We start from the raw sequence: 27,937 nt of genomic DNA on the forward strand, positions 1-27,937 counted from the left end.
TGAACACAAACATGATTCGGGATTTATGGATACTGCTTGTGTGAGTAGCGTTATTCATTTGCATTGCTATTTGCTGGCGTAAGCTCATGCATTATGCTTCGCCTTTTATTTTCCCTCCGTGGATCCACTACCACCCTTCACTGTGATGCGCTTGCAGGGAAGAGTACAAGCACATGGTGGGATTTGGGTTCAAGTTCCAGCTTCAGCCAGGCTGTTATGCCCCTGCCTTTCAACATCTGGGCTAAGAGCTTTTCTCTGATTTATTGCAGGTGTTTCTAGAGTAAGAGGTGAGCTACTGCGTCTCTGCCACATGTGCTAGCTGTAGATAGGCGTTTGTACGAGATTACCTGAGAAATGGGTTAGGGACACTTTAAAGCAGACGGTGCTAATCAGCGGTCTATCAGGCACATCAGATTCACAGAAGGACAGAAATACTGCCTGCGGGAAATAAGGGTCAGGAGTGATGGGTGGGGAAGAGGGAGAGACACATTTAGGAACCAGCCAGCAAGAAAATGGAAAGAGTCAGAAATGCATTTGCTATTGCTGCCTGTCAAAAATCAGAAGCCGATGGCATGCTTATAAGAGGAGCCATTTTTTGCTTTAATATCTCAAATTCTAGATTGTTGCTGTTTATTCTGCAGTGGTTGGGCAGAACATAACACGGTGAGGTCCTGGGCTGTGATTCTTTGGTTGTCATCTTTGTGGTCCTCTCCTAAATTACAGTAATAAATGTAATAAATGAGAGTAATAAGATATAATGCTACTTTTTTTTTCTGGGTGTGACAACAACAATTTGCCTTTAATCAAGAAGTTATATCCTCCTGAAATTTCATTTATAGGCTGTTTCCTAAAATTAGGAGCTTAGACTATTTCCTGTCAGTCTTAGTCTGCACTATTTCTCCTAAATTATTTAAAGGTATTAAAAATGCATAGCACATACACTGTACCAAGTTTAATGAAAGAAAAGATTGGTCCTGACTTTACATGGAATTACACATTAGCCATTATTTATTGTTGCACTTTATTTCATTTGGGAAACAGAATTAACTCAGATGAATACTTTCTGATGGACATTACTCAGTAATACCCCCTGTGTTATTTAATGTATTTTGTAGATCTACGTATTATGTTTCTAAAGAAAGCTCATTTTCCATTCAAATTGAAATGAGCAAAGTCACCTCTTTAAATTGCAAGAATTTACCATGATAAAATCTAGTGAATTTTTTTAAATCATGTGTCTATTTCTGTCTCCAGTCAACCTGGAGGAAGTCAAATAAAAATTTAAGACAAATCCCTTCTCCTTCCTCTCCTCTCTCTGCCAGTCTCCTCTGCGATATATTTATTTTTTTAAGGATCTGGTTTTTTGCCTTGAAACTGCAGAAGAATGTCACCAGGAAGCTGCAACCGTATTAAAATACTATGAAGTTAAATGAGCCTCATGTAAATGGTTAGCTATTGTATTAGATTTCTCTGATGCTTGCCACCTTGCTTTGACTGGAGAGTCTAATAGGTTGGTAAATAGTAAAGCAATTCCCCTGGTAATTGGACATGTATTAGCCTGGCTTGGTACCGAAATGTGTTATTGGAAGAGAATATATATGTTACAGAAAGACATAATACTTCTCTCCTGACATCACCCATGCAGATAGAGGCAAAATCTGGCAATGCTGGGGACTGTGGCTGAAGACCTCTGAGTCACGGCTGAGCTCTGGGGCTGTGCATCACAGTTACGGGAGGAGTATTTGCATGGACAGATGAACGCCATTTGATTCCGCTCATGTTTCCTCTCTCACGTATCAGCAAGGCTCACGGACTGCTTGCAATCTTTTAATCCAGCACTTCTTCAAGAAAAAAATAGGTCATTTAAACAACCATTCACATGGCTGTAGTTTAGTTGCTTAGGAGAAGGGCACTGTATGAGGTTGTAGTTGTCCAGATCTCTCTTACAGGCTTACGAGATGCTATTTGTCAAGGGGTGTCTTACGTGAAGTTTTTCTTAGAACCTGTGACCAGGAGTGGGACTGTCCCTTTCCCAGCCTGCAGACCATCCAGAGCCCGGTCAGTCCCCGCATCTCTCATTCAGCATCTTCTGGTGGTTCCCTGACTGGAGGGCTGACCACCCCCTTTGCTGGGGGATTTGTCTCCCGCCTCCCTGCCGTGGCAACGCGCTCTCAGGCAGCTGAAGCCCTGGTGTTAGAAACAGTCTGTCTTGTGGCAAGACATCCCCAGCCAACGCTGACGGTCTCCACCGAGAAAATCTCGGCCAAAACAAGGAGTGACCTTGTCAGTTATGCCGGGTGTGGTAATTATGCACATTTGCATAAATGTCGCTAACATGTGCTATTGCTTCTAGATGAGCTGGTCCTCACTTAACAGTAGCACAGTACTAAGCCATTAATTATAGGAGTCAAAGGAGAGGTACAGCTGCAGATCTGCCCCGTCAGGATTTATCAGGCTCCATTCAATGGTTTATTTATTAAATCATCACAAATGGTGCATGCGCTCTAACCATGGCTGGCCGCAGCTCTGCTCAGATATTTCATCTGAATCAATGGAAGCAATCATCTGCTTTACATCAGGTATCGAACCTGTGCGGGTCCTCGAGTGATAAATGACTTTATTGTCTGGGTGGAATTGACTGGAGCTGGTGCCTGGGGGTGGGGGGTGGAGGGGGTGGTAAAAACACTGAATTCCTCTGTAACTGGTGCTTTTGTGCCTTTTTTTTTCTTTCTCCCCCCCTCCTCCCCGCTCTAGCTTCTGCAAAGCAAATCAGAGTCTTTATCTTTGTGCGGCTGAATCTGATGCAATGAGGGGGGAGGCTCGTGAGCTGGGGCGAGAGGGAACATGCTGGAAAGCAAAAGGGAAGGGGTTTGTCATGCTTTGGATGTGTTTAGAAGTCAAGGCAGTGACCAGAAGCGGTAGCCGCTGCGCTGCTCTTGGCTCTGACCTCTCCGGAGCAGACTTAACACACACCCAATGGGCTTTGGGGATGCCATGGGGCCCTTTGGCTTTTAGGGGCTGCTGCCAAAAAAAGCAAAGCAAACAAAAATGCATTTGAAGCAAAGCAGTCCCCAAACCCCTGGAAATACCTCCTCAGCACTTCTTATTAACTTTGACCAGGCAGGGAGTTGATGCTAAGGTCAACAGATCATAAAATTTCAAAGCACAATAGCAGTATCCTTTTTATTTTTCAATTTAAAAAAAAAAATCCACACAGTGTTTCTCTGCATGTTTGTGGCAGTTGATTTGTTCTGGGAGATGGCAGGGCATTGGCTTAGGTTCATTTCTGCACACAAGACTCTGTTTTTAACGGGGACAGCGTGTCCTCTTACATCCCTCTGAAACATGGGGCTTTGGAGCTCACAAGTTTTGTGTTCTCGTAGCCTTCATTTTTCTCTTACCTCTGGCCAGACGCCTGACGAAGAAGCCAGAGTTGCTCAACTCTCATCGCTTGCTGGGTGTAGCCCCTATAACATGAGACTACTCACCTAAGGACGTTTTGGTTGGAAGCTTGCTCCAAGGTCATCATTCTTGCACCGTGTAGTCACTTCTGTTGTTGCAACAGCAGAGGTTCTTCCTTGCCCAGTAATAGGATACAGTGAATAACTTTGGATGGGTGGCCCGAGACTGGAAAGAAGCCCTGTTTAGGGTGCTTTTCACGAGGCCCATTGAAGTCCATACAGGGTGTCCTGTTTTCTGCAGTGAGCTCCGAGACCATGGATGTTTTAAGAGAGGTCTGACTCAGTGTGAATCCCTTGCCTTTGCACTGGGGATAATTTCAGCCCAGACCTGTGTTCTTGGCAGCTAATTCACCCTTACGTGGGCTGCTTTACAGGAACTATATGATTTGCAAGTTGTGTGAGGTCTGTTATTGACATAATGAGGCTTTATTGGATTAAAGGGCTTGCTGCCAGAACTAATTGTTCAAAAGAATATATAGGTTTTTATAAGCCTCCAAAACTAGCCTTTATAAGATCTGCATTAATATATTTCATGCCCATGCCAGCAGTAATTCAGGCATACTGTTCCTCCCTTATGACCAGTACGTACAGGAAGGTAGAGGATTGCAAGAAAGACATGTCCCCTGTAAGTCCTTGGTATCCAACCCTGTTATGCAAAAGAAAGGCTTGGGCCACTGTATTATAAAAATATTGCATTAAATAAGTATTTACAACCTGTATTTGCTAAATTATATCCATGACACTTTGTACTCAGCCCACTGTCCTGAACATAGAAAAAGATGGGGACGTCATTTTGTTTTCTCCTGGGAATAACGTGATCTTTTGTCTTTTCCAAATAGTTAAGTCTGAGTAGGTTTCTGTATCGGCTACTGTTGGTGGGGTTAGGCAGCAAAAAACCAAGGCATTGAATATTCAAGCGTAGTCCTCACCACGCACTCACTTTCAGAAGTGTATGCAAAAATTTATACTAGCACATGTAGCTGCAAAAGAGCAAATCTGATACAGCTCCACCTCTAGCAGGAATGCCTTACTGTTATGTGGTGTTACTGACCCTTGGTGTGGGCTGTGCAAACCCACTCCCTGACTTCCAATGCCTATGGGTGCTGCTGCCGCTCGCAGCCTGCGCCGTGCGGGTCCCGGGCTTATATTCCTGGCTCTGCTACTGGGTGCCATTTGATGTTGAGCAAGTCACTTAACATCAGCGTGGCTGTCTTCCCCCTTCTTGGGGCTTATTTAGCGATGCATAGCTGTAAACTTACAATGTGAAGTGGAAACTTTCCTGAGTAGAAGCAGGGGAGAGAATTAATTTCCCACTGAAGCTCACAGTTGATGCTGCATGATGGGGTAGCACCAGGGGGTGAGAGGGAGAGAGATACATAGCCATCTGGCAGCCACAGCCCACTCCCTGCATTTCTCTAACAGCTTCCTCTGAAGCGCTGCCTGGACCATATGAACCCGACCTGCAGGTTGGGAGGTGAGGGCAGTTGCACTACTAAACCACACAGAGAGATAAATATTTACCTGTCATCTTGGGCAGCTGTTACAAAAACACACTCCCAAAGGGCGGCTCTGAATAGGTACAAAGCAGCATTTTCAAGGATTTGCACAGATAAAGGAAAAAAAAATCCTGAGTGTTTAATTCAAGACATCCAATCAGCAAGCATCAGCATAGAAACAGAAAAGCATGAATATACCTAGTCCTAAAGACCCGCTCCTGCCCATTAGTGAGTGGTCTGTTCGGGGGGGGGGGGGGGGCACCAGTGTAATGTGTGGGTGAGCAGATCGGTTCACACCGGCACAAGGCTTTTGGGGTGTATCCCTGAGAGCTGCAGCCTGAGCACATGTTTGCTCTGGCCTGGGCTGTCCCCTGGGAGCAGAGGAGGACCACGTCAGTGGCTCGACTGATGCCAGTGGCGCCTCAGCAGTTGACGTCCACCGAGGAAGCTTTCCCACAGCGACCTCAGTCATCTTGATGCTTACTGCTGTAATACTTTCAAAAATGTTCACAACTGAAATTCAGCTCAGAATAAGTCAGGCTATCTGATCTATAGAAGGGAGAGCTGCTATTTTCCACTGTAGACATACATCCTAGTCATTTTTGGTGCTGTATTACGGTGAGAAGTTATGTATGAGATCGAGTTCCTAACTGGTGACTAACAGTGATACCTTTCACATGTGTGTTTACTTGTAATGTTTTCCCCTCCAGTACTACTAGTAATAAAAACTTGGTGACTCTAAGAAGTATGTAAAGCTGCAGATGTTGTATATTCTTTCCATCAACCCATTTTCTGTATAAAAGAGGTTAAATCACATTAGGTTTTTACCATTGAGATCCCAGGGCTGTGTGAATCTGTTCAATGGAAAATTAAACTAATGTGTGCTTATAGTAACGCACTAAAACCTGCACTGATTTTTTTTTTCTTTTCATTAGTTTAGAGAAATTAATTAGCTGACCATAAAAGTGCATGGTAAAAGATCATGAATGGAAAATGATGACTCTTTTAAACATTTTGTTGGACAGCGAGTTACACAAAAAGGAGAGATTGTTGCTTCAGAGTTACCGTCTTGCTCCTCACTGGGGTAATAAATGCATTCAAATTTATACTAGCCAGTTCTTTGGTGTGCAATTTGTGTGCATGTTGATAGGGTTTCAAAAAGTGTTGGGTTTTTTTTAACCCTCCGGGGACTTTTTATGTGCAAGCCAAGTGCTTCTGCACGCATGATAGAGCAATTTCTTCCCTCTGGAAAGTGCTGCTAGATAGAAATACGATAGCAGAGCAAACACTGACTTCCTCAGAATTGTTACTTGTTCAAATAAGGAACCATAAAAAATCTTACACAGGGTCAAAAGTGCTTGCCTCTGTACTGATGAGATCTCTCTCAATAATTTTTGATAGGTTTCCAAACAGAGGGCATAGTTTATTGAAAAGTTGGTGCACAGTGTAGAGAATAACTCCTGATCTGGAAAATCACTTAATTTAAACCTTAAATGTATTACTAAGTATTTTTCTAATGATTTAGGGCTTGTTCCCTAGCTAGAATAGATTGGCAGGGTTTTGTTTTGGTCAAAGGACTCGTACTGATGTACCCTCTTGGAAAATCTGAAACTTGATGGCAATGTTTGGGGGTTTTTTTGAAAGTTTAGCACTTCATCTCATTGAATTGTTTAATGCAGTGCTAGCAGAGCCTGGAGAGTAAAGGTGCATATGTATATATACACACAAACACACATCCCTTATAAGAAGAAGAGTGGATTATTCGTACAGTGTACTATTATGCAAAAGTCCATCACGAAAACTCAAACCCAAGCTAAGCGTGTGCACATATATGCAGAACCCATTTCAAGAGCAGATTCAAAGCACATAACAATTTTAAGAAGATTAATAATCTATGAATAATACATATCCAAGATACATAGCAGCAGTGTGGGTTTGGAAATGGAGACAACTTCAGCGAAAGGTGGAGGCTGTGTCTGCACTGAAAATGGACTCATTGGGGGCAGATCTAACAGTGCAAACCAGCACAAGGTCTTTTGGCTTTGGAAAAGGAATACTGATATAAAACAATGGAGCATCTAGTTCAATGTGTATAGCATACAGATCTATTACCATTGCATATAAGTAACAATTTCATACTAGCATTTTAAACTATTACTCCCTTCTTAAACCATATGCTAATTTTCTTAAAAAGAAGTCTAATTGCTCTCTTTATATGCAGCTCCAAGTCAAAAGCTTAATTTATCCCTCCAGTTGGATAATTAAATCATACAATGTTCGTCTCTTGTGACTCTTCCTGTCCCAGAAATCTTAAATTCTTCTTCTCTAGCTGTCTTCCACAGAGCACAGCTCCTGACAAAGCCTTCACCTTTAATTTACTTGTGCCAGTAAGACAGCAGTTTGTCTCAATTCAGAAGTGAGGCTTCATTTTCCTTTCCTTGAGTTTCACTGCATATTTCTTTTCCTAGAAAAGAAACCCCATCTCTCCCACATGTACCTTCTTCAGGCATTACAAACCAGGAATTTTATTTTTTTTTCTTCCCTGTGACCTGATTTTGCAAACCTGCAAGTACTCCCGTTTAAATCAGCAGCCTGGCTTGGATGGGTATGGTGTGGGGAATGGATTAACTTGAAAATCAAAAAATGCAATTTGAGTTTCTGTGTAGTGTGGTATGAGTATTACTGCGTGGGGGCAGTTAGAGCTAGAGCTGCAAGGTGAAGCTGCTGCTGCACGGAAACAGATGATGACACCCTGCTGCAGGGAACTCCTGGGAGTCACTGATGCATAGCACCCCACAGGGGCAGGCTACAGAAGTATAGACTTGTATTGGAAAATAGATTGAAGGTCTAGAAGAGTTCACGCTTGGTGAGGCATTTCTATTAGAATTCCTTCCTTTGTAAGGTTCAACCTCCTTGCTTCATTTCTTTTCTTCAAAATAAGAAGTTTTTGAAAGCTCAGCTGTGGATCAAGTAGACCTGGGCGTAAGCAGTCCTGCTGAAGTCAGGAGGACCGTGCACATGCCAAAAATGAAGACCTCCTAGTCAGTCTTGCTCAGAGATTTTGCAGGATTGCATCCAGTAAGAGGGATCTCTGAAGGGCTTTCCTGTGGTGTGCTTGTGGGCTTATAAGAGATGGTACGACAGTTAGTTTGCAAATTGGCAAATCTGGTGTTGAAACGTTGGTTCCGATATTATTTCTTGGGTCTAACAGTGCCTATACCTGCAATCGTGTTAACTTTGCTTGGCCATTATGCTCTCAGTGGAACTACTGTGTTGGTGCACGTTAAGGCAAGGGTTTGGTGAAGCAAGAGAAGCTGACCTTAAAAAAGCTAGCTAAGGACTAGCTTTGTGCTTTGCTTTGTGTTAGGCTACTGCCTTGCTTTTCAGGTTTCACAGTGTAGCATGTCTACTAGCAATGCTGACTTCTCTTTACTAGAACTGCAGACCAGCATCTCATACTTTCCCCATTGATTTTTAAACGCTTCATGTTTCCCAGTACATTTCATTCATGTTGCTGTTCAACATCCGTATTTAAACATCGTTTAAAATGACTACACTGGTTTAGCAGGTGCTGAGACACTGCTTGCCCTCCTTCCCCATCTTCCCCAGCATCAACCCTGTAGGATCTTCTGTATCTGCTGTCCAGCTCCCGGCTGACTCAGGATGACCCCTTGGGAATTCCTGATGGAAAAGTCAAGACGTAACTAGAATTTAAATTAAATGTGCTTTCTACCCAAATATACGCAAAGTGCATTTATTTTGGGTCATGCAGGAGTCTATTTTGCGGTGCAGTACCTTGTGGAAAAAAGACATCAGTGCTCCTGATGGCATTTGTAGTGTTGGCTCTCACTGACTGCTTTGGGCTTAAATGGGACCACAGAAGTGATGGAAATTTCACTCTCCCTGCAACTAGCCAGAGAGCAGAGGTGGGAGGTATCACAACTACAGATTTTTTCCCTTCCCTTTGATTTTGAAATAGCTCATTTGTCAGATTTCAGGTAATGGTCTTTGCTTGTGCTGAGGTTGTGGGTCCTTAAGTGAGCAGGTTTGAGTGCAAATGTGCTGCTGCTTAGTTTGCAGGAAAGTAGACTCTTTTTTGTCTTGCGGTCAGGTGGCCTGGTACCTATGTAGGCATTCTTTAAGCATCACTAATGGTTCTTTGAGTGTTGTTTTATTCAAAACTTGCAGAAGAGTGATGCTTAAAGAATAGACTGTAGTTGAAAGAAGGGGCTGAATTGCCTGAACTAGTTTCCAGAATAGTGCACTACATGCTGTGGGTCAGCTTTAGTATCTACAAGTGGATTTTTTTTGTGTGTGCATGGTAGCCTTGAGACAGCAAGGAGCCACACAGGAGGAAGCACTGTGATATCGGGGCAGCGATTTTGTCAGAGGTCTTGTGTGCATCTTGAAAGGTCTGCTCCTGAGATTACCCAGACTGCTGAAGTTGCACAGAGATGCGGACAAGGAATCCCTTTGAACACCAACCTTTTGCTTTTCCCTTTTTAGCAATAAAATATTCAGGGGAGCAGAAAGTGACCCATTTTGTGTGCTGCCTGTCAAAGCGAGCAGAGGAAGGAAAGTACAGCAAGGGCCCAGGTGGAACCCAGTGAATGCAAATGATTTATGGAGTAGCTGCTTTAAGCATTTCCAATTACTTCCATCGTCATCCAGTAGCATCTATTTATGGGTATAAGCTTAAACACATTGCCTAGAAGAAACGGATGGCACAGGCAGCTGCAGGACTGATGTGCACTCCAGCATCTCTCTTTGTCCCTCTGCTCACTGGGTATTTCCTCGTGATTTGCACAGGGAAGAGAAGCCCTGCCAGGCAACCCCTTTGCTTCAGCTTGGTTTTTCCTCACAACTAAACAAGCAAAGTTAGATACGTGGTGCATCCTGAGCTCAGAAATGCCTTGCCAGCTTTAACAGGGTTTATTTCTTGTAGGCTGGGAAGGAAGGCAGTTCACCTGACCTAGCTGCATATGAGCAGGGAAGATGCTTGAAGCGGCAGCTGGTTATACAAGTGTGTGCTCTTCACATCCAGCCCAGAAGGATCCCTGGGCTCTGCCTAGCTGAGGAGTGTCTGAGCACCTTTGTGAACCACAGCCACACCACCCTATCAGTACAGAAAAGTGGCAATTAGCTGACTCAGAGAGAGAGGAGACTAACTTCTATAGGCAGGGTCTTTCATTTCAAAAAAGGTGCCAGGGTATGTCTGGTGGTACACATTCTCCCAAAGTAAACTTAGGTAAAAGTGAGTATTTCATTCCTCCTAGGTGTCAGAGGCTTCATCTGTGGTTAAAAAAAAAAGGCAGGGGGAGAGGGGTGCTGGAAATAACATCATCTTCAAACAGGAGTGAGTTTGCAAAAGGAGGAGGCTGGGTTGAGCTGACAGAGTCTGAAGTTACCAAGAAACACCCAAGCCAATCCACATTTTACGCTATTTAAGGTGGGCTTGGCAGGTAGTTTGTGAAGTTGAACAGCTTGGCGCACAGCAGACCTTTTATAGGGCTTCAGCGTCAGTAAGCAGCATGCTTCACAGTCCTGAGAGGCTTGGAAGTATTTTTTCCTCCCTAGTATGGCCATACGAAGAACATAAGTACTTACAAGTGATAGCAACCGATCAGCTAAAGATAGGACCTTTGGATGTGCCTTAAAGGATGCTACCAATTCTGCCTTTATGCCAGAATTCATGTCCAGTTTCAGGAGTGAGAGCTATTTCAGGGCAGCTTCTTTATCTTCCCTTCTGCTTTTTACTTTTTTTTTTTTTTTTATTAAACCATGTCCTATTTCTGTTTAATGCACCGAAGAGCAAGCTTTACACTGATATAGCTCCAATTCCTTAGCGGCTTCTTTAGCAAATGAAAAGTTATCAAATTCCCTTGTCAAGGAGGACACTGACTTAGAGATCCCTCTTTTCTTAAAAATATAACCTAGAGATAAAACTTTAAAAAAACTTGCAACCTAGATAGTAATTATGTGCATTTAAAATGTAAGCCAGGACAGTTGGTTGTACAAAACCATTCACAAGCAAATAGCCTCCAAAAGACCACTGTACTATCTTTTCTTCACGGGCACTTAGGTCCTATATAGTAAGCGATTTTATGAAATACAGTATGGCTGTTAACCAACAGAACTGAACTCTTCAGTTGCTTAGTAACTAATCCAATCCAAGGAGGAAATAAAAATAGCATACATGATTTTAGAACCTTTAGGACCTTTGCCAAGCAAAATATTCTCACTAGCGGCAGTCAGGTTTGTGATTTGAATGGGTTAGCTTAATAGAATAGATTCTATTTGTTTTATGTAGATAAATGGTCCTTGCTTTTCAAATCTCATTAATTACGTATCCAGGCCATTAGGTCTTGTAGCTTCTGTACTCTTCCACAAGTTTATTTAACTAAAAATATAACATAACTAAATATAATATAAATAAAAATGGAAAAATGTTTTAGTTGCCGGCTTCTTTTCAGCCTTAATCTGGTTAAAAAGCTGAAGACTGCAGTATAACTCAATAAATCACATTATACTGCCAGGAGGAATGTCATAAGCATCTGCTTAATTCAAGTGTGGGTTTTTTCCTATACTCATCTCTAAAGCTTGTTGAAAGGAAAAAGGATATTATTTTAAAAAAGATATTATTGCCACCATTGGTGGAAATTGCCATGCGGTACCATAGCACTGCTTATTCAAGCAAGGTAGGAACCTGATACGTTTAGTTTCTCTAAAAGTAATTCTCTAGCTGACAAAACATGCTTCCTGTTTTAAAACATGTCTTCAAAAATTTATCATTTGTCTGCATTTTTAGAGGCTTGCTCTGTTTATGCGCATTGCCTGCACATTTGACAAGTTTCATATACAAGACTTTTGCAAATTATGGCGAGGTTCTGCATTTTTTCCCACAATTTTATCAGCGTCACCACTGGATGAAGGATTTGCAGGACTAAATCCTAACGTGTGTGAATAGTGTCGCCGAAGTCAGCTCTCTTGCCCTTATTCCTGAATAAGGTAGGTGGTACAGGATCCAATATTCATGTAATGCATGTATTCTGAAGCAGTCACGGTGCGTTGGGTTATCAAAACAGATAGAGTGCTCCTTTTGCAAAACAATTTGAATACCAACTTCTGAGTACATGAATTCTGATTTAATTCCCCGCTCCTCTGAACCATGCATTTGGGAAGGTCTCAGGTATTCCTTAGTCTCTTTCAGTTCAATAAGTATTTTAATGTAGGGCAAAAAGCACTCAGATTCAGTTTTATGTGGCTGGTACATTTTGCTTGAAGAATACATTTTTTTAGATGTAGTGATTCAGCACGTTTTTCATTCCACTTCAGGATTATCATCCTGTAGGGTAAAAAGCTAAATATAGCAAATACATGCCTTGCACAGTAGTTTTAATACTTTTTACTTAATGCTTTTTTTGCTGGTGGAGTTTCAGGCTCTGCTATTCTTATTTTTAGTGTTTTAATTTATTAATACAGCTAACAGGCTCGTCTGAAGCAAATTAAGATTTTTCATCATTGTGTGCTGAAAGAATAGCGTGCCAAATCGAAGAGGAAGTTTCCACTGGAACATCATTGTAATTAGTTTACATGCCTGAAACCAGGAGAGATGTAGCTACATCCGTGACTGAGAAATAGAGCCGCGGGAGTTACCCTGCAAGCCTATAGGGTGGCCCACGGAGATGCCTGGGGTGAAACTTCTGGGCACAGCAGCTGGAGACGTGGTGTGGTCCTCCGCATTGGCGTTTGGGGTGAAACCAGCAGGAAGGGAGCTCTCGCATGGAGCCAGTGCTCATTTTCTGCCTGGAGCTCCTGGTCTTTGCTGCCCTGTCAGCTTGCCCGACCTCAGAGGTCTGCCTGAACGTTTGTATTTTATTGAAGATAAAAAACCACAAGTGCTGTGGTAAAATGCAACTTGATATGCTACTAATTTTTTTCCCTAAAGAAGTTCAGAAAACATTGCGTTAATACAAGGATTTGTGGCCAAAATGTATTATGCAGTTAATTCAAGTAAATTGCAGTTACTTTGTAGCAAATAATTACCACCTGTTTCACATCTGCCTCAAATCCACTCAAAATACAGCAATCTAGTCATCATTCTTATATTATTTATGTAATTTTATTATTTGCAGTTAGACTTCTATTTACTTACCCGATTCACAACACTTTTTTCATGCCTTCTGTACACAGAATGGTGAATTTAATAACCTCCTTTGGATTTGTTTATAAAGCCTTTCAAAATATGTTTGCAATACATGACAGGGCTTCCGATGCGCCACAGACACTCAGTGGCCTTTTTCATCATGAACTGCGGTTGGGAGAGTGCCACTTGCTGCCCTCAGATCTCAACGCCTCCGTTTCACCTTCAAAAATAGTCCACATTAACCTGTCACATGCGTGGTCTCCTGAGCTTTTTCAAAGTCACATTTTGCTCTGTCAAGATGGGAGCTTCTGGGTTGCTTGTTCAAAGCGTTGGGATGCTTTGGTGTTGGGATGGACAGTGAGGCAAATGAGGGATTTTAGCAAGAGTGATCACCTCCTGCAAGGGTGACCAGGTATGACGGAAATGCAAAGGAAAGATAGGGACAAAAGGCAAATGTACACTGCTTTAAAATACTCAAAATGGTCTGCAAGTGGGGCTTGGACATTTTGTGCTTTGTGCCTACCACAGCAAGATGTGTCATCATAGTGGTTTCTTTCGATATTGCACTTCACAACCAAATGGCGAGTGCAGGAACGAGGGCGAGGGTTTAATTCCTTGCAGCACATCTAGGCCATCCCCTGAAATCACAGGAGCAAAACCAGCTGAGCAGTGAATCAGGCCACCCTGCCTCTCCAGGACAGGAATAGCAAGAATCAGAAATCTTGCCCTCAGCTGTGCTGGCATGCAGGGTTGCAGAGGAAAGGCACAGGAGGTACAGCCAGTTACTCACCTCTGAGTTTCAGGTCTTTTCCATTACACCCAACCCATATGTATGGTTTTGCAGCACCAATATTGAGAGCAAAACATGGTCCCCCGCACTTCCAGTCTGAGTTAGGGTGATTGGTCTCCCAAGGTGTGTTTCTGTGGCAACACCCTGTCTCCCCTTAAATTTTCCATCTTAGGTAGGAATTGATTTTCCATATGGGCAACTCCATTTAATTTCTGTAGTGCCCTCTTTATGTTAACCTCTCTCACAACAGGAACGGCGTTCCCCTCTGCTAGAAGCATCTCTGCGTGGTTGTGATGCAGCGCTCATGCCCAGCATGTGCAGACGAGGGAAATCTGGATGCACGTTTCTGTTCTGACATGTTTCTTCGGGAGGGGAGGGCAGCGATGGGCTGGGATCTCCAAATATTTCTTAAAGGTGGAAAAAAAAATTATAGCTAATAAAAGTTAAGCTTGGAGGATTCCAGGGGAATGAGTCACAAACTCAGCAGCACTATTGCATGTCTTTATGATACCTCTCAAAACTGCCTGTCAAAATCTCCCATTAAGGAGCATCACAGATTAGTAATTATGCGCATCTATTAGCTAAGCATCCATTCTTTCTCTCAAATGCTTTGTGGCAATATCTCTCCAAAGAAGCGCATATCTCATCTAGGTGTCTGCTAGATGGCCATAACACCTCCCCAAGGGAGATGCCTCTGATAACACTATATTAAAGACAGGGCTTGGTTTTGTCTTTTAAACCACTATCACACAAGCCAGTGCACAAGGAAAGACACCTATTATAATGTTGTAGACAAACGCTAACAAAAGCTGCCTGCACACATGCACACACAGAGAAAAATTCAATGTTAACATTGCAGGAGGCTGTGATGATGACAGGAGTACTTTTATTGTCAGCTCTGCTGGGGAAGAAAAAAAACCCACCTTACTTGTGCAATAACCCGAACGTAGCTTCATTCCCGAGCATCCTAGTTGCACATGTGAGTATGTTTTGTCAGCTATGTCTTTAGGTACAGATTCTCATCTTCAGATGTTTGTGTTAAACAGATTAGTGCCATAATAACACGCACACATAAAGACATGAATATTGTATAGTAAGAATCCCAAATACATGGTGGTTTTGATGTGGGGTTTGTTTGTTTGGTTGGTTGTTGTTTGTTTGTTTTTCTAAAAAACGGTTGAACTCTCTTATGCTTAGTTTTCCTGATTATATTCTGTTCATTAATGGAGAGTAGATCTGAAAAAGAACTAAGAGCAAAACTGGAGGCAGAGGATAATAAAACTCATTGCCATTAATTAAGCTGAAATCTTCAAACATGCCTCCTTCCAACTTGTTACCTTCAAGATCCTGGATTGCCTCATTCTTTCGGTGACTACTGCTAGACAGACGCATCCTGTTGTGATAAAGGAGACCAGCTGAATTTGGGACTGTGGCTTCGCGTTTGTGGTACAACTGACCATATGTGATTCTCTGTCAAGTTTGCAGCTTTAATGGGAAATCTCTGAAGTATTTGCACTTGATTCATGTTTTTTCACTGGTTTGGTAACAAAAGAGGGGATGGCTTTGTGCGGCTGGCTTGCACTAACATAGATTGCAGTGTGGTCTTTGCAAAGGAAAGGGAAGCTCTTGCATACTTATCCTTAAGAGCCGCTTTGGGCTGGTTTTTCGTTTTGGTTTGCTTGGGGATGTTTTGGTTTTGGGTTTGGTTTTTTTCAGGAAAAAATATCTGGGACCAGAAACTACATTTCATTAGGGATGTAATTTTGAATTCTTATGCTGATTGTGGTTTTTATCTGGCTTCAACAGAACTGAATAATTCTGTTATCTTCATGCTTGCTTTGAGAAATGTGTGTCTCCAGCCTCTGTAGGTCTGGGAACAGAAGGGTAGCTACTTGTGAAAGAAGCATAACAAACAGCAGATGGAATTTGCAGGAGTTTGGGGTCTTTTTTTCCTGTGAAGGAGCACTGTAAGACCCCTGGTCAACTTTTCTGATACTTCTGATCTCAGTGTAATTTGATTTGAAAGTGTGTAAAGAATGTGCTTCCATCCTTTTATCCATGTAAGGCTTTACAGTGTCCACCATGTCTAACCCCCTTTGCTAAAAAATCAAAGCCTGTATATTTGTGTAAGGTCACAGACCCGAATTTCTCATTTAAGTCTTTTGATGCATATATGTTGTTCTCTTGCACATATGGTAATGGACAGCTGGTATCTCTGGCTGGAGGGAGAAATGGTACATTGTGCAAACCTTGCCCACTAAACTCTGCTGGTGCATCTCTGTCCTGACCTACGACATCCTTGCTGATCATTGAGGTCCTGTCCCGAGTTCTGAATATCCTTCCCATCCACTGAACACTGTAGCAGTGTTCCCTTAGGAGAGGCACCATGCCATAACACTGAAGAAAATCTCAAATTCCTACAGCTTTATTAGACCTTCTGTTAACCTGGCCATCATGTTATGTTAGCTCTCTCTATCCCCGGACTATGACTTGACTGTTAAAGGTGTAGTGGACAAGAGTTGAAGGTACCTGTGGCATTTGGCTAAGGGCAGGAGGGAGGAAATTTTATTTTATTAAAGGAGAGAGATGAGGAGAAGGACTGTCTCTTCAGACATTGAGAAATTAATTGCAGCCTGAAGAAGGGTTTGCATTTACTGGTCTTCCAGACTTGAGAGCAATACACATAGGAGCAAAGGACAGTGATGGTCACCCGGGTATGGAGGAAATACGAGTAAGGAAACTCCTTTCCTTTTGCATGCTACACAAGTTTTACTCAGAAGGTGTGGTGAGTGTACTATAATTTTTTAACGGGTTACTTTCACATCCATTCTGTCTGCTCCTCTGAGCTCTCTGGGTTTCAGCCAGAAAAGTCAAATGCCACAGGAAAATCTCATCTTCTAAGATTTACAGCCTGAAGGCAATTGGAGAGGCATCAAAACTTCCAAGTTAGCCAAGCGTCTTGAAGTCCCCTGTTAAACACGCACAGAGAGAAAGCGTAGGTTAACACTCAGTATCCAGCCCTGGGCTTACCATTTGCCCTTTAGTTGAATACTTACCACGTTTGTGTTTTATATTGCCAGTGGCTTGTGGCTGGACTGTATCTGCTCTGCACCTTATCAAACATTGTACATTTGAACAGCGCCTTAATTTTAGTGATAAATCAGGGGGATGGGGGGAGGTGGTTCACCTGGGACTGTCACAACCCAGGGACTGAGCAAAGCAGGGAAAGTGGGGAGCAGCTCCCTCCTCCATCAGTGAGGATGATGCTCAGTAGTGCTGGGTTACAGAACATGGGGGAGGTGGGATGCTTCTTACTGAATTGCTGCACCTTTATGCTTTTCATCCAGGACTTTTCTGATAAAGGAGGGCCAGAGAGGAACCATCCAAAGAGCGACGCGGGTGTCCGAGCCTCTGCTCACCTCACGGCTGCATAAATCTCCATGTGGTGAGGGAGAATGTCCTTCGCTGCAGCCAGGAGGGAGGAAGAGGCGAGGGGCTGGGCGCCCCAGTGCTCTTCCTGAAGTGCCCATCATTTTGGGTTAGGTGTCAGCACCATCAGTCCAGGGGCTGTGCCTCTGTCCCACAGGGGGCAGGTAAATAGAGGAGGAAAGATTCAAACTGGTGATTTGTCACTTGGTTTTGCTGGTAAGTCCTCTAAACAACGAACAGGCAATCCGGTAACAGGCCATAGATTTCCCAGATGAAAACCAGCTCGTTATCGCGTAGATGTGAGTATTTTCTGATAAAAGAGTTTCTAAAATGGAGGCGTTGGCATCCAATTCTGTATGAAAATCACATATATATCTAAATGAAGGCTGCATTATTTAAGTACGCTGACAGAAAACGGTACACTGAAGTATTTTGTGCATATTTGAGATCCTTTTTCCTTTGAGGCAAAACTTTAATTTTTCTAGAGCTAAAAGGTGTTTAAATTAAGAAGGAACAGTACAAAATAAAAACCATCAGCCTCTGTCCCTGAAGAGGCTGTACTGCAGCAGAGCATTTAGCAAGGACCACATTGTTACCTGCTCCGGTGGCAGGATACCGGTGGGCAAAAGGACCCTTCCAGGTTTTCACAGGCCCTGCTGATGTGGCTGTAGTGTTGGCAATCAGGTAGATAATACCACACCTGCATTTTATTTTAAAGTGCTGTTTTACTTGCGCAGTTCTCTATTGTTGTAAATCAGCTTCTTAAAATGTAGGGGGTTTTCTTCCTCCTCCCAGACCTGTACAGTTCAATACTTCTGAATATTTGATCATATAACCATTAGACTCTAATCTCCAAGCCTGTGAAGCAGGTTGTGTGAAGTACCACAGAGTGAGGTCTGTCATGAATGGTAGCAGCCCTGTCCTGCTGCTACTCAGTTAATGGGGGAAAGGCTCCAACTTGTCTCAGTATTGCATTCAGCAAGCAAATCTTCATATTACTCCTTTAAATCAAAATGCACAGTGACACCCTTGACTAGTACAGTGCCTATCAGAACTGTACGTTTCATCTAAACATGTCTTGGAGACTATTTATTTTCTCATTATGAAGAACATAGCGGCCCAATGTAAATGTCAGTGAGCTCAGTGCATTTTGTGCAATGAAACGGACAGATCTAAAACAGTAGCAAGTCAGGCCTGGGTCCTAGGAACTGAGATGAAGAGCTCTTGCTTTCCCTTTTGTTTTTTTAAGCACTCTGCGTTCGGGTCGCACTGCCCGCTAATTTGAGTCTCAGTCGGCCTCGGAAGAGCAGTTAACTTTGCACACACCTCTTTCCCTGAGAGGGCAAGAAATTATTCTTCATAAAGTAGATGATCTAGCAGGTTGTGGTGTGGGGGGGGTTGGTTTGTTTTTTAACAAATATTTCCTTAGCCTGGATTTTAAACATTCCCATAGACAGTAAGGGAAATGTGAACAATATGTCCTTCATGGTGAGCAGGTGTGTTGGTGGGAAGGAGTCTCCTGTGTGCAAACAGGGCAGTGTACAAACCGTGTGGTGGTCAGTTTTGTTGTCTGCAATCAGTAACACTTAGGAAGAGACAGTAAAGCATCTGGAAGAATATTTTGAAGTACACATGTATTGTTTTGGTGAAAACATCAGCAAAAAGCCAGAAAATCTTTTTGAATTTCACCATGATGAAACAGAGTCCCTCTATCAGAACATCTAAAAAGGAATCCTGAAGTCCCCAGTGTTAATGATCAACACTGATTACAAAGTGCTTTTTCCAACAGAGAATCAGCTCACTAAAAAAGCATCTTGCTGTGCATATATAGCACGTAGCAGTCTTTATTAAGGGATCAGCTGATTATTATTCTGCTACCGGCTTTTATTTTCTTCTACTCCCTCTCTTGCAGGAAGGCTGCATACAAATACAGCAATCGATTGAGAGGAGATGTTCTTCCTTTACGAGATTAATTACAAACATAGGGATGCTATGTCTAGCCCGCGTGTATGATTGATCTTGTAGGAGGAAATGCAATAGGAAACTAATGCTTCCTTTTATCCAGTAAGCAAAGTTCAGAGATGTTTACATTCTGCTAGGTAAGCACAGCTGTCTAAAGACGTGAAGACGGATGGACTGTCCTGTCAGCACAAATTCATGCCGAAGTAACAGGCTACACTGTCCCTGGGGACCTCTCTCCGGCCAGGAGGCTGTAGGGCCAGAATCACCAATTTAGCAAACAGCTTAATTGTTTCACATTTTAATTAGCAGGGAGATCCAGGCAGAGCCGACGTGCTACGAGGGGAAGGTGTTGGTGGACCATGCTGGTGGGGCTGTGGGATGAGGAGGAAGGCTCCTGGTGATGCTGAGCGTGGGGCGGCCGTCGCAGGGCAGCTTTTCAGAAATTGCAAGGGCTTTTTCTTTAAAACCTGGCTGGTGTAAGGAGCGATCTGTGTATTCGCTCTCAGTAGCTCACAGCATGTGGCTGTGGAAGCATCTGCAAAAAGTGCAGCGCTTAGCTGCCCTTGTTTCTATTTGTATATAAACATAATCTTACGAGCCCTGGATTTGGCTCAGGGTCCTTCTGAAAAGGTTCATTTCATTCTTGGGCACAGGCTGGCACTTGTATTTAGGCCGAGAAACAGTGTCAGAGGTGATGGATCCAGCTAAGTGACTCAGCCTTCTTCCTCACAGTATTTTAAATAATGGATGTACTACTGCTGATATTTAACTCCTGCCAGAGCTGCTGAAATATATGGTGTATTTAAAATACTGATACAGCATTGAACCTCTGCTCAGGCAGAGGAGGAGATCTCCACCTGGGATTGGTTTTCTCAAAAGGAAAAAGAAATCTGAGGGAGGAGGAGGAGTGGGGAGCCCAAGCCATAATATCTTGTAACAGTGTAAAAATGCCCTTCACCTGAGGCAGTAAAGCAGTCAGCTCTAGCAGCGTGTTGACGGAGAAACCTGAAATCGATACTGCAGTCTGCGTTATATTTATACAAGCATATGCACTGCGCTGATGATGAGGGAGAGAAAGGGCTGTTCCCTGCATTAAAATAATTAGTGTAATAAATACAGCCTGGTGAGCGCCAGAGGACGTAGGGATCCCTTTGTTCACATCTCGCCACGTAGAGCTGGGTAAGCAAGTCTTGTGGAGTTAAGCTCAGAATTTACTTACCCTTTTATTCTCTGTCCAGAGGTCTTGAACAGGATGTTCTGCTGATGCCAGAATTAACAAGCGACACTGGATCTCTGCTGCCTCGAGCAACGTCGAGGATTTCGGGGGTCTTTACTTTTTCTTCTTTCTATCATGCAAATCCTACCTGATAAACATGGATCCGTTTGCTGTTTAGCAGTCAGTTTCCTAGGCTTGACAAAGGTTATTGCAATAATTGGTGTTCCTCTTCTAATAATTAATGTTAATGAGTCCACTAAACAGTAAACAAGACAACAAAGAACTGTTAATGAGACAGTCTTTACTCATTTGTTTAATCTTTTAGTAAGATAATGGGCGATAAATATATCGCTATTCAGCCATCTTCAAGTTCTTAATGCGTGGAGAGTGTTTTAAAAAGAGATTTGAGCTGATTTTTTACACTTGCATTTAGTAAATTCGGCTGACTGGGTAGGTGGGGCGCCTGAAAGAATTGGGAGACCTATATAATTAAGTGCCTTGACATTCTGCTTCTGAAGGACATTGGCAGATATCCAAATGCTATGTTCTGCTCTCAAACCATTTAATTGAAACCATACAAGGGGGGGGGCGGGGGGCAAAAGAGAGGGAGATCTTGGCAAAAACCTTATGTGCAGTTTTTCGCTATTGGATTGACCAGACAGGGCAACAAAGCTGATAAAACAGGATTAGCAAAATTGCATTGTTGGATATTATATGCTGTGTGACATGTACTACAGCAAAGGAATTTGGCAGGATTAACCTGCAGAGGATAAAGATGTACCAGACAAGAGGGCTGAATTAATAGACTGCTGTGACCAAAGCAAGGAAATCTATTTGCATGGGATATTAAGGGCAGTAATAACCTTGTGGGGTGGGGTTGCAGTTGATGTCCCGAGTCCTGCACTGACCCTGCACCTGAGTCCTGCTTACCACCCAGAAATTCAGCATACAAAAACCAGCTTGTTGGCACAGTTTCTCATTACACTTTCCTGTTTCTAAATATAAAAAAATGCTAATTCCTAGGCAGGATTATCTGCATTATTGGGGGTTTTGTGTTGGGTTTTTTCTTCCCCCCAAACTGAGAAGTTTATTTTCCAATTTATAAGAGATGAGATTCTTCTCGTAATGCACTAGTGTCATCCTAACATAAATATTTGGGTTTGGTGGTTTTCCTCAGGGCTTCTAGACCCAGCCGGCAGGATGGCATGGAGGAATGCAGTTCCCTAGCTGCTAGTTACTCAGGTGTCATAAGAAAGCTTTCAAAGCACATAGTGTTAAAGAACATGAAACCTATTGCCAATAGATGAGTGAATAAAATCATACTAAGTAAAAATGGGAGAATATTAAAATCTCAGCTCAGACGTACTCTAAGACTACATCAGACTCTTTGGCTGAGGGCATAAAGAAGCAGAAAACCAGCCTCCATCTCTGGTACATTAAGAGGAGAGAAAGCCTTAGAGTAAGTGCTCATTTCTCACTTGTACAACATATAATACTGGTTTTTACTTGAAAAGGCTTTTAAATTGGCTTCTTCAGGGAGCAAGCAATGCATATACAGTAGCCTGCTTTTTTTAAGTAGTCTGATATACTTCAGCACAGATTGCATGAAAGGTTTCAGAAGGATTTAAACAACCTTGAAAAAGGCTCGTATCATTTGTTTTTCTTTTCCCACCCACAGTACTGGTGGCAGACTTTAGTGTTCCCAGGGAACAGAGAACATACAAAAAGTATTTGGCATTACTCTGTGTGTGACATAATGTGCTTCATCAAGTGTACTCAGTGCCACCACACACAGTGAAAGATCTGCTCAGGGGAGACGATTCACCTTCATCTGGCATTATCGTGTCACCATTGATCAGCACCAGCCACAACACAAGTTCAGCTTTCAGGCTCTTCCTTTCAGGGTTGAAGGCTGCATAATAGATACGCATAAAATATAAATACATTGGTATTTTCAATGTGTTAAAATTCCAGAAACTGCTCTTTAAATAAAAGCTCTGTAGTACAACATGACTTAGACTTTACAAGTGTACACACATGTACAGGTGTCAGGAAATTTAGCTCCATTTCCTACAGCGACTAAATTGCATAACCTGTCTCTCTGGGATGTCTTCTGTTAGTGCATATGTTAATCGCTCTTTTGCCCAGGGACTAAATGTGACCTTGTCTCCCTTCTCTGCAGGGGAAAGACAGTGCATGAAGTTTCCTTCGGATTAAATTGGGCAGTGGGCACGGTTGGGGGGACACTTCCTTTGTCAGCAAGGTCGGAAGTTTTGCCGCCACATCTAACCCATTTCAGGAGAACTATTAAAAACCAGCAGTTTCTCCCTGGAGGTTTGCTAGGCTTTGCATCACTTTCTTTTGTCCGGTTTGCTTAAGGACTCCTGCAATGGGTCCTCATCCCAGGGATAGGTCCAAGCTGATTCACAGAAACTCTTTCACGTTTTGGTTGCTGAGGAAAGTCTGTATTACACAGGATGAAGTTTATTATTTGCTTATATTTTGCATGTGCCTAGATGAATTAGCCCAAAAAGGAGTTGTTGGTAACCCCTTAAGAGTGACCTGACTATTTCAAGCAGGTCATTGTACCATCCGTGCAGCATTTTGAGGGGAATTGGGGAGAAGCCTGTGTTTGCTTCCACGTTTTTTTGTCTGCTTGAAAAGCTGCAGGACTGCCTGGACCTGTGCTCTCCCCAGGGCCGTTCCTGTAGTGCTGCAGCACTGCAACACTGAACTCTCTCCTGCTGCCCGAGAGGCATGCTGCGTGCAGGCTACCATGGTCAGCGTGCTGACCACCATCAGCCCTACGCAGGCGAGGGAGATTTTTTTTTTTCCTTGAGCAATATGAAAGCCCCAGAATCCGTAACTCCCTGTGTGGTTTTAAAAGAGGATCAGCTTTCCTGGGCAGCAGCGGGTTGTGTCCCTCAGCTTCTGCGAGCTCCTGAGGGATGGGTGCCTCGGAGGGGAATGAAGGGCCTGCAGACTGGGACATTCATGGGTCCCAGCAGGACTTTTGTGGGGTGGGGGCACCTTCCTGAATGCCCACACACTGGGCAACTTCTGGGAACGGACCACGCACGTGCTGGTGTCTCACCCACCTCAGAGGAGCGCACGGGGTGCAGGCGTGAGGGTTAATGGCAGCATCGTGCTCAGGAAGCCATGCAGTCCCTGGGGCACCGTTCTCCTTTTGACAACGTCCTGGGATCTGTGAAAAAGCAGCCTGTTTCTCCTGTGTCTCTGAGGGCTTGGCTGAATTTCTAGGTTGCTTCCCCCACCTGCCAGCCTCCAACCCTCCTGAGATGAGCGCAGGAAATGAATACCAAGAACGCAGCGGTACATGTTACCGCATCGCTCTGCAGGGGCCACCTTTACGAAGCAGTAGATCTTGAGTGCAGAGCCAGTTTGCCACTTTTATTTCTTTTTTTTTTTTTCCTGGGAGACATACACCCTTCACACTTTTGTATTTTAAACAGGCAGGGGTATATAACCTGTGGGATCGATGGACCTAACCCTGTCACTTTGCTTTCCAGCACGCGGTGGTGTGGAAGATGGACCCCGGAGGAGGGCAGAGCACGGAGGAGCCCAGCAGCGGGGACCCCGTCCAGGGGACCCCTCGGGTGCCGTGCAGCAGCTGGTGTTGTGAATCAGGCCGTCACCAGTCGGAGAACGGCTACTTCACAACACCAGGGTCGCACCGCACCACGGTTCGACCACCGGCCGGAGAGGAGCAGAGGTTCCCGCAGGCAGGCAGGGGATGTGGAACACCTCCTGGCTGCCTCTGCCCAAGCCCAGACCTGCAAAGGTAATCAGGTGCTCAACTCCTATTTAGGCACCAGCCTCCCACTGAAGTCTGAAATAGAAGTTAGGCCCCTAAATATCTCTGTGGGTCTGGCCCCAAGACCCTGCCTTGCTGTGCAGTGCAGAGCAGAGCTTCAGCAGGCACGGGGCAGTGCTGTCAGCAACACGGTCACTGCCTGCTTGCATGCGGTGTGAACGTTAAGGAATGGGTAACTTTTATTAAGCTGTGGCAAATAGTAAAAAAAACCCCAAACAAAAACCCTTTGCGTGTCCCATGTGTATTTCTCCCTGACAGTCATGTCTGTGGTCCTTGCCTGTGACTAGTCCTGATCCCTTCCGTATCTAGACACCTGATCACATGTTCTCTGTAAAAGATGCTGTACATACCAGGAAAAAAGCCAGACTCCTTGGAAATGACACTAAAACAGCCCTAGGTGTGTTGTAATGAATGAAAAAGCACCAAAAATAAACAGTGGGGTTGTCCAGAAGTGGTACGAACAGCTGCTGTCCTTAAAATAGAGAAAACATTTGATTTTGCATTGCTTAAGCAACCCCTCATAAATCATTAGGCATAGACGGACAGCAAAGCACACTCAAACTGACCCTGTCTGGAGTGGCCCTGTAACGTATGCCATGCGTTTCAGGTCTGAAACGCAGGCTCTTCCCTGCCTCTTCCCTTGCACTGCAACACCAGCATGATGTTAGTTTGAGGGGAGTGGGTTACAGCAGAGTGCTTTCCACCAAACCCGGGTCATGTTCCCGGAGGTCAGCACAAAGCTGATGGCTGTATACAATCCCTTAAGTCAAACTGAAACACTGTTCAGTTTTGATCTCTGAAAGCAGCCATCTGCCCTTGGACTCGGGATGGGGTTTTCTCTGGTGGGTTTTCCCTTCCTCCCACCCCCCAAGATAGTCTAGCTATATGCTCTTACGTGGGTGTTGGCTGGCTGTTCTCTTGTATGACATAAAACACTGGAAATGTCTAAAGCAAAAAGTGGAGAAATGCAGAAAGCAAACAATCAAGGTAACAGAACTGATGAGGGATGTTTTTAAGTTTTCTTCATTATCCTAATTCATCTGATTGAAGCTGCCAGTAAAAATGACTTAAATACCATCCTGGATGTATGATTGCTGGCAGGGAGATAGACGTAGGGGAGATTCAGGATATACAGAAGATCAGAAATAGCATGGGACAGCCTGGAAATGCAAATGAAAGGAGACAAAGGTGGTTACGTTAGACCCACCCTAATCTTTCTGTTCAGGTGGGCTTCCTACAGAAGTAACCCTGAATTCCTTTCATAGCAAAAGGTCCACAGCAACGCAAGAGATGTATGGGAGGCTCACTCATACATTAGGAGAGGGCAACTGTTGATGCAGGCTAGCATTGGGTTGTTTTCATTGATTAGAGGAAAAGCAAGACTGTATTTCTAGTTCAGGCACTATGGCAAGGAGGAGTATGAATCTGTCAACCTAACATGCAAGAAGTCTGTTTTATTAAACTTGTTCTCTGCTAACACAAACCGTGTGCTCTGTGTGGTAGTCTCATTGTTCGTTATAACCTTGTTTTAAAGCTCGATACCTTTCACTCCAGGGTTTGTTTCCTGGGGTAAATTACACAATTCCTTAGAAACAGGAGGCAACAATGAAATAACCCCAATAACGCCTGTACACACCGGTTTATGTAGCAGCTATTCATATATAGAACTAAACACAATTTCATCTTCTATTGAGAGCCAGAAACCTGTTTCACCTACTCAGCTTCTGTCGGTAAATACGCATAACATTTGAAATAGGTTAATGCTTAATATCCACTGCCAGGTGACCTGATAGACTACTTCCATACTTCTCCAAGTATGATATGTGGAGACAGGTCATTTTCAGTTCCCTTTGTTAAAGAATTTCTTGGGAACATCACACTTTGGAGGTACTTTTGGGGCATTTATTGTACTCCCTGTTTCTAACTTGAATCCATCACACTTTATGCTCTTCTAAAGTGATTTCCTAGCAAATTAATGCATGCCATAATGTAGCACTGCTACTGAAAGTCAAGCACTCCTGCTTGTCATTAAGGAGCCTGATCGTGTCGTTTTGTGAGGTGGATTGCAGGCTGAATAGCCAACCATCAGCTTCAGGTGATGGAAGCAATTTCTGTTTGCTCCCTTCAGCAGTTAGAAGTACTTGATGTTAGCATGTGCTGCAGTGAAAGGTGAATGCACAAAATAAATAGTTCGATATGAGTTATAAATTTGTGTGAGTGTTATTCTTAAATAAGTGCCTACAGTTCATGTCAACCCCAGTTCTGGCTGCTAAGCTGGAAAAACAGGGGTTCGCTGGGTTTCTGGGTAGCCCCCAAAACGGGAGGCCCTTGCAGTCTGTGGGTACGCCTGGAGAGCTTTCTGGTGCTTTCGAGATCCTTTCTCCTTCTTGTGTACTATTATAAAAAAAGGTTGTTTACCCCCCAAAATACCCCATTAGAATTGTTGAAAGGCCTAATTTATAATCTTAATAAAACACTGTGCTCAGCAGTGGAGGAAAAAAAGAGCGAAGTCTATCAAAGATGAAATGCTGGGCTGTAATCTCTTATGAGATATTTTTAAGGGGTTGTTATTCTGAAAGTGCTTTTTGTATTTAAGCAAATAATATTTCATTTCACCCTTGAACCCTTTAAAATCTAAATCTGATGGGTTTATTTTCTCAGTGCATCCACTTAGTACTACGGGTGTTCTTCAATTATTTTGAATGGCTGTCTTTGTTTCCTTCGTGGGCTCACCAGCAGTGCACATAGCACTTCAGAGAGTAGCATCCTTGTAAATTTTGTTCTCTTTCCCCTGCATGCAAAAGCCAAGCTGACAAGCACAGTAGGGCTCAGCATCTTTCACTTTCTGGGTTCGCACGCACTCTGCTTTGTTATCATGGGGTTCCTCGTGAAAAGTGCCATTAACGGATTTCTTTTTCATCTCTTTAATTGGGCTTCCTCTTTGGCAAACAACTAATATGAAATTAAAATGCTATTTCAGGCAGCATTGCAAAGCAAACAGTAGGTGGGACTGAATTTTGGTACCCACAAACCTGAGTCAGGTTTTATTTCAGTGCTATAAAAGCTTTTCAACAGGAGGGAGAAAATACAGAAACAGTCTTCAGGCATCTTAACACAGTGAGCAAGAGGTGACGCTGAGGAGGAGGAAAAGGGGCTTGTTCACAGCTACTGTTTTAAAAGCCAAAGTAGGATTTTGATAGGAAGGCTGATCAGATTAAATAACCTATGAAACTCCCGTCTGTTTATTCTGTGCTTGGCACTTTGAAATCATTTCTGTGGGACTTGTGCTTTATCCAGCATGTGGCAAAAAGATGGCCGGTGGCAAAGAAAGCAGGAAAACAGAAAAAAAAGGCAAAATGAACAAACAAAAAGGAGTTGGGAGGGAAGGGACATTGCAGCAGACATTGAGGCCGTGAGGCTGGTGTGCCTCACTACAGCTGCCCACCCCACCAGCAGCAGCAGCAAGCAAGGCAACGGCAAAAGTGTGAGCCGGAGAGCAAGCACCGCTCAGCTGATGGCACCGAGTGGACATTATCTCACTGTGGGTGAAGCAGCTGTGAAATGTGGGTCTTGGGCAGCAGAGACATTGTGCTACTTCAGCA

At 43.5% G+C, this 27,937-nt stretch overlaps 1 long non-coding RNA gene across 1 annotated transcript in view; it reads left to right on the forward strand.

Moving 5' to 3' along the window:
• Nucleotides 1–26,543, forward strand: part of LOC128146145 (uncharacterized) — a 68,195-nt gene extending 41,652 nt beyond the window's left edge. The window contains exon 4 of the long non-coding RNA XR_008236688.1: nt 24,031–26,543. This is a non-coding gene — a long non-coding RNA (uncharacterized LOC128146145). The remainder of the gene's footprint in view (nt 1–24,030) is intronic.
• Nucleotides 26,544–27,937: the final 1,394 nt, after the last annotated feature.

Source organism: Harpia harpyja, chromosome 1 (assembly GCF_026419915.1).
Source record: "Harpia harpyja isolate bHarHar1 chromosome 1, bHarHar1 primary haplotype, whole genome shotgun sequence".
In the NCBI taxonomy this organism is placed as follows: domain Eukaryota; kingdom Metazoa; phylum Chordata; class Aves; order Accipitriformes; family Accipitridae; genus Harpia; species Harpia harpyja.